General features: G+C 45.6%; 1 protein-coding gene across 1 annotated transcript in view; it reads right to left on the bottom strand.

The window, feature by feature from the left end:
• ATRN (attractin) overlaps positions 1 to 16,083 on the bottom strand; it is a 179,528-nt gene that overhangs the window by 46,694 nt on the left and 116,751 nt on the right. The gene's annotated exons all lie outside the window — the stretch shown is intronic.

The raw sequence follows: 16,083 nt of genomic DNA, 5'->3' as shown, positions 1-16,083 counted from the left end.
TTTAAATTAACATTTTACTTGAGGCTAAATTCTGGCACTGAGCCACATTGGTGGCATAAGCAGCTACATGCGAATGCTGCAACGGCAGTATTCACATGCCCCAACACTGGCAGTCAGCAGCCTCATGAATAGGGACCTACCTAAATCGGGATAAGACACAGCATTTTCTGCAGCCCACTCACGATGTGCAGAGCCACTTTCATGGGCATTTTGCAATGGGATGAGGGGGAGGCTGCTATCTTGACTGCTCCCCTTCATACTGCTCGGCCAGCCGGTGCCTCCCCCCTACCATCACAGTGGGCTATGAGACTGGGGAGCCAGCATTTTATTTTTAGAAATTTTTTTTTCCAGGTAAATTCCTCAGGAAATTGCAGCAAACGCCATTTTTTGCAGAGATTGTGGAAACTGCTGCTTTTTGCACTTTCTGCCAAAATTGCAAAAGTGCGATTTAAGTAGGTCCCTGCGCATGAACAACCAGCTCAGGAAGACTGTTTTTCATAGGTCTGTTCAGCTGTCCTGCTACATTCCCCTTCACTCTAATGGCTGCTCATGCCCTTGGCACCTTGCTGCGTCCATATTTCCGTCTACACGTCTTCCTGTTCAAATAACCTCTCTTCTCAGGCACCCCAGAGCATGCTGCATGAACCTTGACAGATCTCCCCCTTAGGATCCGCACGGGGCATTCAAGGGCACACCAGCAAGTATCAAATACTGCATTTTCTTGCGCACAACCTGCGCTCTACCTTTCAGCTGCTGGAAATCTGAGTGCACGTTACATGCGAGAAATGCGGTAAGAGCAGTTTCTGCCAGCAAAGGTGAAATCTGCATGCGGCTGAGCAGAATGAGCAGGCTCTGTCCCCCAGCAGCTCTCAGTTACTCATAGGCAAGGAAAGACCTTTCTTCCTTCACGCTGGTTTTCAATAACAAGGTATGCATTATACCCAGTGGCATATCGTATGTGAGAAAATACGGTATCTCATTTCAGTGCATTGCTTTTGCCAACCTGTGTCTTCTCTGTAGTTTGGCCACAGCTTTGATGCAGGACCCAGGAGGTCTTTGAATTTTGAAGTGCTGAGAACATGCTGTCAGCATTTGTGCGTGAGAAGCTCAAACCAGGAGCAGAGGTTGCCACTTCCAAGACACGTATGCATGTATTTCAGACCATGCCTCTCAAAGACACAGGCCCGGCCCGTGGCTGCCCCGCGACGTACCGGACATGGCAACCCTGGGGCACAGCCACATTCGGGAAGTTCTGGAGGGAGACTGAAGCAGGGGGAAACAACCACATTATCCTTCCTCCTGTCTAATACACGGAATTATGGCCTGTGTTACATGGGGAGTCAGGCCTGAAGATCACATTGGTCTCTTTGGGGTCACCGATAAACTTGCCACAAGGTTCCCTCGGGCAGCTAAATTTAGCACACGGCATAGACATGTTAGCTGATAAAAACACATGGTTTTTGTTCTTTGCATCTCCCAGGATGGTGGCCAGGAAAGGCTGAGGGTCTCTGCAACTCATGGGTGCTTTGAGAGAATCGCACAGCCTTCTTCCAAGAGAAAAATACCCAACTATATCCTGGCCTACTTCCTCTCTTTGCATTTCTTTCCCTCTCCCATGTCTCCCAAAGACAAGCGCCTTCTCCACTCTACTCCTTCGGCCTCACTGACCCGACCCCATCTTTCCACTTCCTTGCTCCCTGCATCTCATCCATACCCCAATTCTTCTCCTTGACCTCTCACTCTTCCCTGGCAATTTTTCATCACAACAGAAGTGAGCTTTAGCCCCTCTAAAAAGCACACCCTTGGCCCCGCTTGACTTACCAATCATAGATAGCCCCATCTCCTCTCTTCTCCATGTCTAAACTCATTGAACATGCTTTTGCTTTCTACAGTGCTCCTCCAATCAAGGTTGCCATCTGTCCACAATTTTACAGTCAGTAAATATTTGGGTTAGAAATACCCCTCCATAAAAACTCTAAGCAGCTGGAGAGGATTGAAGACCCCTGGTCGGAAAGAAGCTGGAGGCAGTGCTGAAGGACAGACAGAGAGCACAGCAGCGTCACGTGGTGTCCGAGGAGCGCCACACCTTTCAGGAAGCTTTCTTTCGGGGCCTTGTACACTCCTCCCCACTAGCCACGAGCTGTTGTTGCTGCTGCTCTCCCATCAACTGCCTATTATTCCGCTAGACTGGAAAGCTGGCTTTTTTTTCTGGTCCATGCTGGGATGGGGAAGCAAGGTTGTTGGGGTAGGAGAGTAAGGGTGGGGAGCATGGTACAGCATGCAGTCAGGGTGCAGGGATAAGTCAAAAACCCCTGGGGGACTTTCTGTTCTCTCTCATGCTGCCTCTCACCGTCTAGGGGAACACCCTGTAAACACTTGCACAACCCCTCCTTTAAAATGACATTTACAATTAAGAAAAAAAAAATCTTGATAACAGCTAAGCTCCTCAAACGCGGCTTGTCCCATGACTTACGTTATCCCAGTTTCCCTCTTCTCCCCGAGACGTCTAAATCCATCCGCGCGGTCCATTTGTTGTCTCTAGTCCAATGCTTATATTGTGGGCTTTCGGGGAAGGGCACCGTCCTTGATACAGTATTTAGTACATTGAGGTTCTGGTCCATGATTGGCCCCAGATGCAATAATAGTACAAATACATAAACGGGACTAAGCATTAATGAACGGGCAGGCACAAGGAATATATCCTGGGATGAAGGAAGCAAGGCAGGGGATGTTCTTGAGTGAAAAAGGATGGGGTAAGAAAGAAAAAAGATGGGGTAAGAGGTCCCGCATACTTCCAGTGACTGCTGCCCCCAAAATATTTGTCATTAACTCACAACCTAAAAGTGACAACCATTGCAGGGGATGGGGAGCAGAGCAATGAAAGCTGAAGAACTGAACACGCTGTACGGTATGCAGGTAAGTAGTAATGATTTTTCAGATCTAACTCTAGGATAATGTCTCTATCATGATCCTATTAAGTCAAAAGGATAGCAGCATACATAAGTACCAAAGGGCCACTCAACCTTCATCGATTTCCAGACAAGAAGAAGAAATTAATTTGATAAGTTAACAGAGAAATATGGGCATTTATAAATGTGCTCTGGGAGGCAGGGGGTGCTTTAATTAGAGCAGCTCCAAGAGCCACTTTAATTAAAGCACTTGGAGTGTCACGTGTATTAGCGTCCCTGCGCTGAAAAGTGCCCCCGCTGCCATTTTTCAGTACAGGGACTCTGATATACGTGACGCTGGAGTGCGGACATTACCATGCTCCAGCAGACTCGATGCATGCGTATAGGCGCCCTATGTGATCTGGCAGGCAGAAATAAGCATCTTGTGTTAATCTTGGACAATACCTGCTTCCTAATACAAGTGGGCTTACAAAATACCCGTCACACTTATTCCCAAATGCTCAAAGTTGATGTTCATTCTTTTTGTCCATTGTAAAATCGTCATAATGATCTGAAGTTGGGTTTTTTTGTTGTTGTAAGAGCCTTCCTTTTTATTGTTTGATATCTTGCCTGTTCAGAAGCAACATGCCTTTGGCCTTCACCCAATCAGACATTTAGATTTAGCTGTGAATCGTCATCAGGACAAAAGAATGCATCCAAACACAGCCACTGATCCAGGATTTTATAACGCAAGTCTTCCCTTTCTTTCCAACAAGAAAGGACTGCTGTATTTAGTGGCATGTACGAACAGACGGTCTGTGTTACCTGTACTTCTCCTCCCCTAGACAAGATCAGGCTTTGTCCAGATGGATGTTCACTTCTACCACGTAGCGGCTGTGGACAGGCAGAAGCGAATGATGGAACAGTGACATTTTTAAGTGCCAATTATTGTCCTAAGGCTCCCGTTATCTTTGCCAGCATGAATGTCAAAACATTTACTGAAGGGCATGGTAGGCAGTCTCCTCTCCTCTTTCTCGGGGAAACCCGAACGCTCACTACACTACACATGATAATGATCCCAGCTGAGAAAAAAGAAAGGGGGTCCAACAAAAATAGTGGAACCTAGACCAACACGGCTGATCTTCTTCACTCTTCTGCCACGTATTCAGACAGGCTGCGTCTTCAATCCTCCAGTTGCACAACTGGATGTGTGAACCTATGCTCTTGGGACCAGAGACTTTCCCCTCCCCTCTTTCACCACTAATACAGACACTAAAAATATGATATCTGAATGGTGCTGCCCATCACTGTTTGCCAAAGCAATGCTTAATGCTAGGTTTAGTGCAGTTGCTTGGCAGGGCTGGAAAGTTTTCATCTGAACAGGAACGTCCAGCTAATGACAGATGTGTGGCTCAGCTTATGGAGAACAGGGGCAGAAAGTAGAAGCCAGAGGAGAGACGGGGAGCACTTGTAGGCCAGATGCAGCCTTTGGGCTGCGGGTAGGACAGCCCTGCTTAATAAATCAAGGGTGCATTGATAGTTTACACAGGGTTAATAAATTATTAATACATATTAAAAAGATATTTCATGAAAAAGGTGTTAGCTGTTTATAGACATAAGCCTAATGGACCGCTCCAAAGCAGCTTATGGCTCAGCTGGACTCCAATAGTTCGATTTATTTAAAAGCCTACCATTCTTAGTATATCCTCTATAATATTTCCCCCAAACACAAGACCTGCCTCACCACCCTCCTTGCTAACTTCCTTTCCGAAAGAAAAATTTTCCTTCTGTTCAAAAAAGAAATCAAGTCACAAGTTTTGCTAGCTGGTAAGTTCTCATTTTAACACGACTGGAAAACTTCACGCACACATTCCTCTAAGAGGCATCGCAGCAATGAGAGCAGGAAATCCAGCATTAGGACCCAAATTATGAAACCCATCCTGCCATATTCACCAATATTAGATCGGCTACTGAAAACGGCAGTTTTAAATCCCCAAATACAGTGCATCTTTGGACCTAAAACATATGACTATGCAAGACTCATTTTCTCATGTCTGAAAGCACCAGGATGATTACTAGAAAAACATCTCAAATTATGTTGAAGTGGAAACTATTGAAGGGCTATGTAAAAGTAACTTTTTATGTGCCAGAAAGTTATAGGTCACAACTATTCAATGCATTAAAAATCTCAAATTCACAGAGCAAATACATAAAGCCTAAATGCTCTGCTGTAGGCAAAACATCATCTGAATGGCTTTTTTTAGCAATACATGCACTGGCATGGCACAGCTGGCATTTGCTGAACTGGTACCTGATGCCAATAGCAAAGGAAGGACCTGATCTACAGATTAAAGAGCTCTCCTAATAGAAGACAGCAGAAGGGTTTAATAAACTCACACCCACTTCATTTTGAATAGCTGTCATTATAACAGAGCTACAGTCTGGTACACTCTTTAATTCGATCAGTCTCTGGCGGAGGATTGAATGAAAAACACTTTGGGGAGGAAACTTTTTCATCCCCTTCAGCCTCACTCATAAAACGTTCCAAGCACTTTAAGTTTGGGGACGAGTAGTTAAACCTACCTACCGAGTGCAGGGAAAAGGAGAACGATCCTGCAAAATCCAGGCTAGGTAGCAACCCTGCTTTTTATTCCTGAAATAGATTTACAAGCGTTTGACCCAGTGGTGCTATTTCTGGACCCTTTATCAGGGAAGAGTCAAAGTGGCCAACAATTGATTTCGTCTTGTTGGAGCATTTCGAGAGGCATTCAAAATTATCAGCTATTTTGAATGGAAGAGTTGTGTTGAGGCAGCCCAACTCCAAGAAGGGCAGTGTCACAGTCTGGGATGGACTGGCAGATATAACCTTTTTCGGGCACAGCTACTGCTACCAATTCTTCCTGTGCTTTCCCCCACCCAATCTTTCTTGTCCCCTTCTGTAGGTCTGCTTTGCCAATGCAGCCAATCCTAAGCTGCATGAATGAGCCAGATCCCACTCAAAAAGTTTTTACCATACTTTCCAATGCAGAAGGCACACCTATGTATAAGACACATTGGTTATGCCCCCAAATGAAAGACCTGTGGGTGCAGGGGGAAATATAATCACAAAAATTCGAAAGCCTTCTAGGCATTTTGACAACGATTTCAGCTTCTTTTCCATGATGTAGCTTTGGTGTAAAAGGCGACCTTAATTTTAGACCTCTTTTGGGTGGAAATGCATTGTATACAACAAAAAACCTCCAAACCCCACTGTAATTGTCAACTGATTTTAGAGCTACAAGTTCAAACTTGCCAGGTGTTCTCTGCAATTGTGAAGCTCCATTATTTTTTTTAATGGAAGTCTTATCATCAGGTAGGCCTAAAAACTGCAAGGGAAAAGAAATGTCATGAGATTGATTATAAGAATCGAGCTGACAACAGGGTTTTCCTGCTGCTTTTCTGAGGGGTAAAGTACCCTTCTTTGTTCTTAGATCTACGAAGCCACCACCCAAACAACGAATTACGCAGCTGAGGGCAGAAAGGTTTGTCAGCTAAGATTGCAAACACTTCCACAAAAGAGCTGGATGTCACGGGGATACAAGCCAGAGTAGAGCCAGTCATCTGTTATCTGAGAGTTCACCCTTTCCTTCCGATCCTCATAGCCGAAACGCTCAGAAGTGAGCTGCTCCCAAGGCAGCCCATACAAGAAGCAAGCAGAAGAAAGCCTATCATTTTACTACCAGCCTTGGGGGCACGTTTGAAGTGGAGGCAAGGTCCATTCAGGGTCCCGCAGGCCCTACTGTGCCAGTGTCCCTCTTGTCCTACTTCCGGACCTTGGTTGGTATTCTTCCCCACCTACCTAGTTGGGAAAATATTGCTGCTACCTAGACATCTACAAAAGCCAGTCTCATGCTTTTAGGCAATGCCTGAATTCATTTGTCCAAGCATGCACCTGTGCATGCACACGGGGCTCTGCCACCTTAGGAATGGAAAAGAGTAACACTTGGCATGCAGCAGCTCACCCTTATTTAAGGAAACGAAGCAACGCGGTTCAATCAGATGAGATGCTGGTAATCTCGCGAAGCGGGACAACAAGCTTTGCAGGTGACGGATGTAAGGCGGATTCAAGAACGCACGCATCAGGGCAGAGGGGAAGAGGCTGTAGCAGCTGGACTAGTTAGGGTGAGCTACTGCATGCCAACTATTCCTCTTTTCCATTTCTAAGGTGGCCGAGCTGGGTGTGCCCATCCATGTGTGCATGCACAGACATAGCAGGAAGGCGACATTTCAGCTGTGTGGATGGGAAGAAAAGCTGTTTGTCTTAGCATGAATCTGAATGGTTTGGTTGCAGCCTGGATGCAAGGATGGAGTGGTCGAAGACCAATTCAAGTTATAGGACTGAGTGACAGAGAAGATGGCTTTTGTTCATGGTGATGGAGAATGGAAGGAGGAGGGAAAATTTAAAGAGGTCTGTACTGGTGAGGTTGTGAAGCTGATGTCAGGGATGGTTGACTATAACCCCTTACACAAGTGCAGGTTGTGCTATTCCAATACTATCCAAGACAGATGTTCATCCAGCCTCTGCTGAAAAACACTCAATGAAAGAGATGCCACCACACCACGGGCAGCTTGCTCTGTTTTCCTACTTATTTTATAGTGAGGGGAGCACTTCCTGAGATTTGATCAAAATCTGCTTTGCTGCAATTTAAATCCATTGCCAAGTGCCCTGCCCTTGGTGGCAGGGGGGACAATGCTCCTTCATCTTCTTTATGGCAGTCTTTCAAATATTTGAAAACTATTATCCTGCCCCCTTCCTTAACCTCCCTTCTTCCAAACTACCCATTCTAATTCATTCAACCTGTCCTTCGATGGCTTGTATTCCAACCCCGTTGTCATCTTCATCGCTTGCCTCTGGCCTTCCTCCAGTTTCTCTCTCTTTTATAATGCAGTGTCCAAAACTAGACACAATGCTTCAGATGAGACCTATCCAGCACCGAGTAGAAAGGTACATTTGCTTTGCCTTGTATACAATGCTTCTGTTAATGCAGCCCCAAACTGCATTTGCTTGCTTTGTGACAGTATCACGCTGTCAACCCACAATGAGTTTGTCATCTACTGCAACACCCCAAAATACTGCTCACCAGTTCTAGTGCTGAACCAGTTCTCAAATTCAGTAGGAGTCCCTCAAGGCTCTGTCCTTGGGCCAACACTATTCAACATCTTCATCAATGATGTGGACATTGGTGTCAGAAGCGGGCTGGCCAAGTTCACCGACGACACCAAACTTTGGGGTAAAACGTCCACACCTGAGGACAGGAGGGTGATCTAGGCTGACCTGGACAGGCTCAGGAAACGGGTGGATGAGAACCTGATGGTGTTTAATGCTGAAAAATGCAAGGTTTTCCATCTTGGGATGAAAAACCCACAGCATGCTTATAGGCTCGGCAGTGCTACGCTGGCTAGCACTACGGACAAAAGGGACTTGGGGGTTTGAATTGACCACAAGATGAACATGAGCCATTCATGTGATGCTGCAGCTAGTAAAGCGACCAAAACACTGGCTTGCATCCATAGATGCTTCTCAAGCAAATCCCGGGACGTCATTCTCCCGTTGTACTCAGCCTTGGTGGGGCCGCAGCTGGAGTACTGCGTCCAGTTTTGGGCTCCACAATTCAAAAAGGATGTGGAGAAGCTTGAGAAAGTGCAGAGGAGAGCCACACGCATGATCAGAAGTCAGGAGAACAGGCCTTACGACACCAGGCTGAGACCTATATGGGGCTCTTCAGCCTGGAAAAGCGCAGGCTCAGGGGTGATCCGGTGGCCATGTATAAGTTTATCAGGGTGTTCGCCAGGATCTGGGGGAACGTCTGTTCACCAGAGCGCCCCAAGGGATGACAAGATCGAATGGTCACAAACTCCTCCGTGACAGTTTCAGGCTGGACACAAGGAAAAACTTCTTTACTGTCTGAGCCCCCAAGGTCTGGGATAGCCTGCCACCAAAGGTGGTTCAAGCACCTACTTTGAACACCTTCAAGACACATTTGGATGTTTATTTTGTTGGGATCCTATGATCCCTGCTGACTTCCTGCCCCTGAGGCAGGGGGCTCGATCCTCCGAGGACCCTTCCAGCCCTAATACCTATAAAGTCTATGAAGACCTTCCCAAGCTCGACTGCCCAGAGGGGTAATACTTGCCCCAAGCCAACGCCCCCACCCGCCCCCAGTGGCCATGACTCCAGTCCACATGGCACCATGCTGCCAGGTCTAAGGACCCCTAGGAGAGCATATCTAGGCCTCTGGACCAGAGGCCAGGCACACGCCCCTCCTCTCTGCCTTTGCTCCATATCCAGGTGGGTCTCCCTTAGTCAGAAAAATGGTGGTGGTGGTGGCAGGTGGGAGGGTGGCATGGCTCCCTCCCCAGCCTCCCATGTTCTTGAGGGGAGGAAGGGAAAGGGCTGCCTAGCACTGACCATGGCAAGAGCATAAGGTCCAGGGACACGTGCTTCCTCGGGGTCCATACTGTTGCTGTTGTTAAGCCCCAAGTCACAGCCGTCAGAGATGGCATTAAGCCTAACCTGTGACGGCTCTAAAACTGTTCTAGTTTTAACACGCCCATTATTCCACAGATTTAAAAAGGATTAAGGTAACCTGTAACAGCACCCTCGGTGGTTTGGGCACTCAGAGGGGGAAAGAACTAAAGCAGAGATTCTCAATCGGGGGTTACCAGATCCTCTGAAAGGTATGGAAAGGTGTGAGGACATAAAAGAGGCATGAGAAGATGCGCAGATATATGCAGACTCAGGACTGCCCCTGCCTGGCTGATGCCCCACTCCAACTGCCCAGCCCCTCTGCAAGGAGATAAGCACTGTCATATTGTATATATACACATATACCTGTATGTAAGTTATGGTGGGGTGTCTCAAGTCCAATGAGGGTGCCTTAAGTCCAAAAAGTCTGAAAAGCAATGAACTGGAGGGAGCAAAACATACCTGCTATGTGTTTTGACAGTGACTGGACAGAAGAGATTTGATCCTGGGAGGAAGACGCATGTTTGTTCCCACACCAGTCTTTCGAACTGGTTCCAGGGAGCTTTGGCTGCAACATTTCTTTTTTTTTTTTTTAAATCAATATTTTCAGAGTCTGACTTGCTGCCGGTATTTATGCTGCTACAAATAATGCCCAGATGGACCAAATGCTGCTGTTTCTCAGAAACAGCATTTGAGAGTGGATTAAAGAAACATTACAGTGATGGGTGTTAGAGAAATAAGTCGTTGAATAAGCAAAGAATAGTAAAGAAAACACCTACTGCAAGACCCCAGGAGATCTAAATGACTAAAGCAGAGCATATTCCTGTGCATACATACAGCTCCCCCTAATGCTCATTCCTGGAAAAGTCAAATCAGTCAGTCCCATAAAGCGAAACACTCAACATCGTATGTAGATCATCATTTACACAGCAATATAAATGTATATGAAGCTTTACAAAAATAAAAATGCTCTCTCTGCTTCTGATCTCTCAGCGCGTGAAATGACAAAAAACGGCTGTTCACGAAAGCAAAGGATATGTCAGGACTGGGGAAAACTGACACTAAATCTTCCGGCAATCAGCAGCGGTCTTATGGAGGAATACGGAAAAAAGGAGACAACACTTAGCAGCTAAAAAGCGGGGTTTATTTTATGTATGTGGGCCAATGTCACAAATCGCCAAGCAAGCTGCGCAAAGACCGACCAATGCGGCAAGAGAAAACGGGAGAAAAAGAAGATGCTCTCGAGGGTGCGGAGGAAGTTGGCCGATGTGACCGCAGAGCTGCTGCCCATCATCTTTGCAAATTGGGAAAGGTCCCAGACAACTGGAAAGGGGCAAAGATTGCCCATCTTTACAGCTTCACCCAAGTCCCTGGAAAAAACATGGAGCAGGTCCTCAAGGAATCCATTTGTAAGCACTTGGAGGAGAAGAAGGTGATCAGGAACAGTCAGCATGGATTCACCAAGGGTAAGTCTTGCCTGACCAACCTGATTGCCTTCTACGATGAGCTGACTGGCTCTGTGGACGTGGGGAGACCAGTGGACATGGAATACCTTAATTCTAGCAAGGCTTTTGAAACAACAGTCTTGTAGGCAAGCTAAGGAAGTACGGGCTAGATGAATGGACTGTAAGGTGGATAGAAAATTGGCTCATGCATCAGGTTCAGAAAGTTGTAATAAATGGCCCGATGTCTAGTTGGCAGCAGGTCTCAGGTGGAGTGCCCCAGAGGCTGGTTTTGTTCAATATCTTCATTAATTGAGGAAGATGGCAGAGTGCACCCTCAGCAAGTTTGCAGATGATACCAAGTTGGGGGAGCAGTAGACAGGCTGGAGGGTAGGGTGAGGATTCACAGTGCAATAGACATTTTGGAGGACTGGACCAAAAAGAATCTCATGAGGCTCAACAAGGACAAGTGCAAAGTCCTGCACTTAGGAGGGAACAATCCCCTACACCGGGACAGGCTGGGGGTGACTGGTTGGGCAGCAGCTCTGCAGAAAAGGATCTGGGGGTGACAGGGGACAAGAAGCTGGACAGGAGCTAGCAGTGTGCCTGTGTTGCCAAGAAGGCTACCGGCATCCTGGGCTGCATCAGTAGGAGCGTTGCCAGCCGATGGAGGGAAGTGAATTCAGCACTGGGGAGTCCACATCTGGAGTCCTGTGTCCAGCTGTGGCTCCCACTACAGAAAGGATGTGGACATGTTGGGGACAGTCCAGTGGAGGGCAACAAAAATGGTTGGGGGGCTGGGGGACGACTGGTGGAGAGGCAGAGGGAACTGGGCTGATTGAGTCTGCAGAAGAGAAGACCGAGGGGGATTGAATAGCAGCCTTCACCTCCCTGCAGGGGGGCTGCAAAGAGGATGGAGCTGGACTGCTCTCAGTGGGGGCAGATGGCAGGACAAGGAGCAATGGGCTCAAGCTGCAGCAAGGGAAGTTTAGGTTAAATATCAGGAAAAAACTCTCTCACCAGGAGGGTAGGAACGCACTGGAACGGTTACCCAGAGAGGTTGTGGACTCTCCGTCTTTGGAGGTTTTAAAAACTGGGCTAGACAAAGCCTTGGTTGGGATGATGTAGTTGGGGCTTGTCCTGCTGTGAGCAGGGGTTGGACTAGATGTCACCTCCTGAGGTCCCTTCCAGCCCTCGTTGTCTGTGATTCTGTGCAAGTAAGGGATAGGAAGAAACAAGATCAAGAAAGGAACTGGTATAAGACCAGAAGGGCCTGAAGGCTCTTTATAACACCTTTGTATACTGTTAGAAAGTAATTTACTATGGAAGTGGGAATTGAAGAGAATAGATTTAGGGGGAAAAATGTAGACATGGTTTTAAATGCAGTGCATAAAAAAGCCTCAAGTAGCTCAAACTTTGTCCGTGGAAAAAAAACAGCCAGAGATGTGCAGAGGAAATTAAAATGACTTACGCCAAGAGAAGAAGGAGAAGGGAGGAAGACGGTTTCCTTGCAATTCATTTAGTTTTACAAAGGTTAACAGTGGTTAGAATATCATTTCTCCTGCCGTTCCAATTATAATGAAATATTAATGACCCAGTAACTTAGCCATTTTACTCAACCTTTATCCGCTGACATTTTCTGCAGCTTAAAATAAAAAGCGACCGCACGGAATAATAAAGTAAAGTTAAGCAGAAAACTGGGACCTGATTTTCAAAGGTGCTGAACAGCCTGACTCCAACCGATGTCGACGGGAACTTTGTGTTCTCAGCCACGCTGCACCACGGACCCCGTAAACTATTGAAGGAGCGTGGCTTGGTGGTTAAATAAAAAGGGAATTAAATCTGGGACTTCAGCAGAGTTTATTCACTGCGGAGCACTAGCTCACACCGTCCTCCATGGGTTTCATGTTGTACTGTCCTCCCAGCTCCCCATCAACATGTGATGTTGCCCAGGAAGCTTTATGACTCTGGAGTTCACCATGTTCTTACGTAAGCTGAGCAGACCCATGTTCACCCACAAGTAAGTGTCCTGCTGTATCCCAGGGACCACAGAAACATCCAAGGATTTTTGTTTCTTACCATGCATCTTTGTCCTACAGTCACAGACAGGGAGCTATGAGACTGAGCACACACCGACATGTCACAAAACACAGAGTGGATGTTAAACATTGTTTAAGGGTAGGGTAACCATCGAGTCCAGAGACTAAGCAAAAGTTTGAAACACTAAATCAAACCTGCCTTATCGGGACAGACTTCAAAAGATATTAAAAGACAGAGTAATAAAGTTTGTTACATTCCCCTAGAGTTTTAACGCCAGGCCTGCTAACAGGCATATGAAAATGATAAAGACACAGAAAAAAAAATATTCATAACATTGTTTAATTAAAAGCAAGTTTTTGGCAGCAGTTGCAGAACACAGTCAACATGCAGAAGAGAAAACCCCTTTTCTGAAGGGCTTGAGATCTAAGCAAAGTAGACATGGGAAGCAGGATGCATTTGAAAGCCCAGCATTTTTTTTTTGGCATTATTAACTGAATTTACGATTGGTATGGCAGTAGTACCCAGTCGGCCAAGCCAGGCTAGGGCTCCTGTATTCTTGGCCCTGAGGGTACACCTAAGCAACAATTCATGCCATGAGGAGCCTATGCAGCAACAGAAAAGGCAAGGGGGAGAGCAGGCCTTGTGTCTTGTCACAGACCACGAAGAGAGTTGGTTGGCAGGATTGGACCCAAAAAACTCAAACAAAAAAAAAAAGGATGACGACTTGGGGGCCTGGAAAAAGCTATGAAAATAGCTGTGCACAAAACAGACAGCCTGGCTTCCACTGCTAGCAGACTAGAGGGGCAGTCGGATGAGATACAGATTGGGGTAAAATGATATCGAAGTAATGGCAGGAATACAGCCTATTATGTTCAAGAAGAAATAAACTCGCTAGAAATCCTGAAGGGTTAAAAGAAAGAAGGCTAATTTCAGTGGCAATCAAAGGAGAGGTACTAAACAGGAATGGCAACTTGAAGTTTGCTGTCTGTCCATCCTGCTTCCCCACCGGTTTTAAATCAACTTTTAAAATGACTTGCAGTTCAAAAGCAAAAAAAAAGTTTTACCGATTTCTTCAGACTTCACAGAAAAAAAAAAATCTCTTTTTTGCCTTGAAGTCAGAGCAGAAGTTTTCAGGTCAGTCCTAATCTGCTAAACAAACTGACAAGGACTTAAAAATAGCATTTATTTATAGTGGAACCTGGCCCCAGCCTGAAGTCCGGAGCCATGACTCGCATTCCCTCCTAGCACCTCAAACAGGCCTCGGTGTAGCTCATCTTTAAACAGCCAATATGACTCTTACTATTTTAATACAGCACGTTATTTAGCTTCTTGCAGTGACTGTAAAAAAATAAAATGTTGTGCAAGGAGGTTAGCAGTCGCCACCATGCTGGAAGTAGAGAATTTTTAATGCTGGTTGAAAAACATTTATAAACAGCACTGTTTTGAATGCAGATGTGCTTATTCCCTTGGCATGCTACGTTATTATGATATGCAACAGCATTACAATATGTTCGGTTTTCAGAAGACCGAGAGAAAAATATTCCTGCAACTCCCCCCCTCCAAGTCATCTAACTCCTTTATTTTATTTTCTTAATTCTATTTCTTGCCAGTATTTAAGCATAGAAAAGCAGGGCTAGAAAGGACTTCATATATTCATAGATGTTAGGGTCAGAAGGGACCTCAGAAGCTCAAGTCCGACCTCCTGCCTGGGCAGGAAAGAGCGCCGGGGTGAGATGACCCCAGCCAGATGCCTACTTCATCTAGTCCAACCCTGTGCTGAAGGCAGGGTCACCTGTCTACTCCATCCTAGACAAGTGTTTGTCTAACGTCCTTAAAAATAGTGGGAAAAGCCCCCCCACACAACTACCAGGCATAAATCAAAAGCACCCTTTAACTTGCCACAGTTAAAGCAGGGGGAACAAGGGCGCTATCAATATCCTGCCATTGCAAGGACAAGAATCAGTTGTTAAAATACACTCAAGAGATCGAAGAGTTTAAAAGACCCAAGAGCCTTTTTTCAAAGACTTTAAAAAAAAAAAAAAAAAAAAAAAAAGACTGTTCCTGTGACTATATGACAGCATCTGAAGAATACCACCACTTTACTATATGTGCCCAAAAGCTTGCAGAAAAAGATATTTTTTTTTGCAATTTCTTAGTTGGTCTAATAAAAGGCATCACTTCTGAACCAAGAGTGCTAGAGGTTTGCATTTCTTTTTGTCTCAGACCACCATGGCTAACACATACATCCCTGACCACTTTACTACATCATTTAGGCCTGGAGATCCTGAACTCGGGTCTGTGGACCACTGATGGTCTGCTAAGCATTGACTGGTACTGGTATTGTGCAGAAAGACAGCGGAGGAGTTGTACAAAACTTGGCTTAAGAACTAAAGTTCATTAAGAGACAATGAATGATCCAGATCTTTCCCTAGAATTATTTTTCTACAGAAGCAATTGCAGTTATATAGATAGGACAGATGCCTTATTATCAAGTTTAGGGGTAGAATGCCAGTTGACTTCAACAGGCCCAAGAAGTTACCCCCAGTCAATGTAAACGAGAGCAAATGGATCATGAAGAGAGTCCATCAGGCACTGAATATCTGATGTAGTCTGCAATGTGAAAAAAAAATAGTGGTGAATCCGATACCAATCATCTTCAAGAAATGCCTCTTCGGAGCTATTTTACTATCTATTTTGCCACCAAGCTGGTTTGAATAATCATGCAAGACACTCTCCGTTGCCTGCTTACTCGCTTGTAAAATGGGTATAACACATACTTACCTTTTCAGGGAGTTGTAAGCCTTGGCAGTCATAAAGCACCTGGAGACCTTGCAAGTAAAAGTATGCCATTCTCATGGCTGTGAGCTATTGATATTTCCCACCATAGAGAGTCCTCATGTCAGGAACATCACTCTTGTTAGGAACACAAGGAGAAAGGGGAAACACCTTTCTTATATTACACATTGCTTCTGCTGATTCCATTCTTCAGCCGTTATGAATGTATTTGATACTAAGAACTGCCCAATTCACTCTGGGAGAAGAGGCAGTTCAGGAACAATCAAGATACACTGGGCCTAGATCTTAGAGAGAATCGCCATGTTTGCTTGAATCCAAGACAACCCTGAATTTAAGACCACTCTCCAGTAATTAGATTCAATACATGGAAAATTTATAAATTGGTGTAATTTTCCATGTCAAGAACGTAATT

Source organism: Alligator sinensis, unplaced genomic scaffold, assembly GCF_000455745.1.
Source record: "Alligator sinensis unplaced genomic scaffold, ASM45574v1 scaffold12_1, whole genome shotgun sequence".
In the NCBI taxonomy this organism is placed as follows: Eukaryota; Metazoa; Chordata; order Crocodylia; family Alligatoridae; genus Alligator; species Alligator sinensis.
This window is presented reverse-complemented; position numbering and strand designations above follow the sequence as displayed.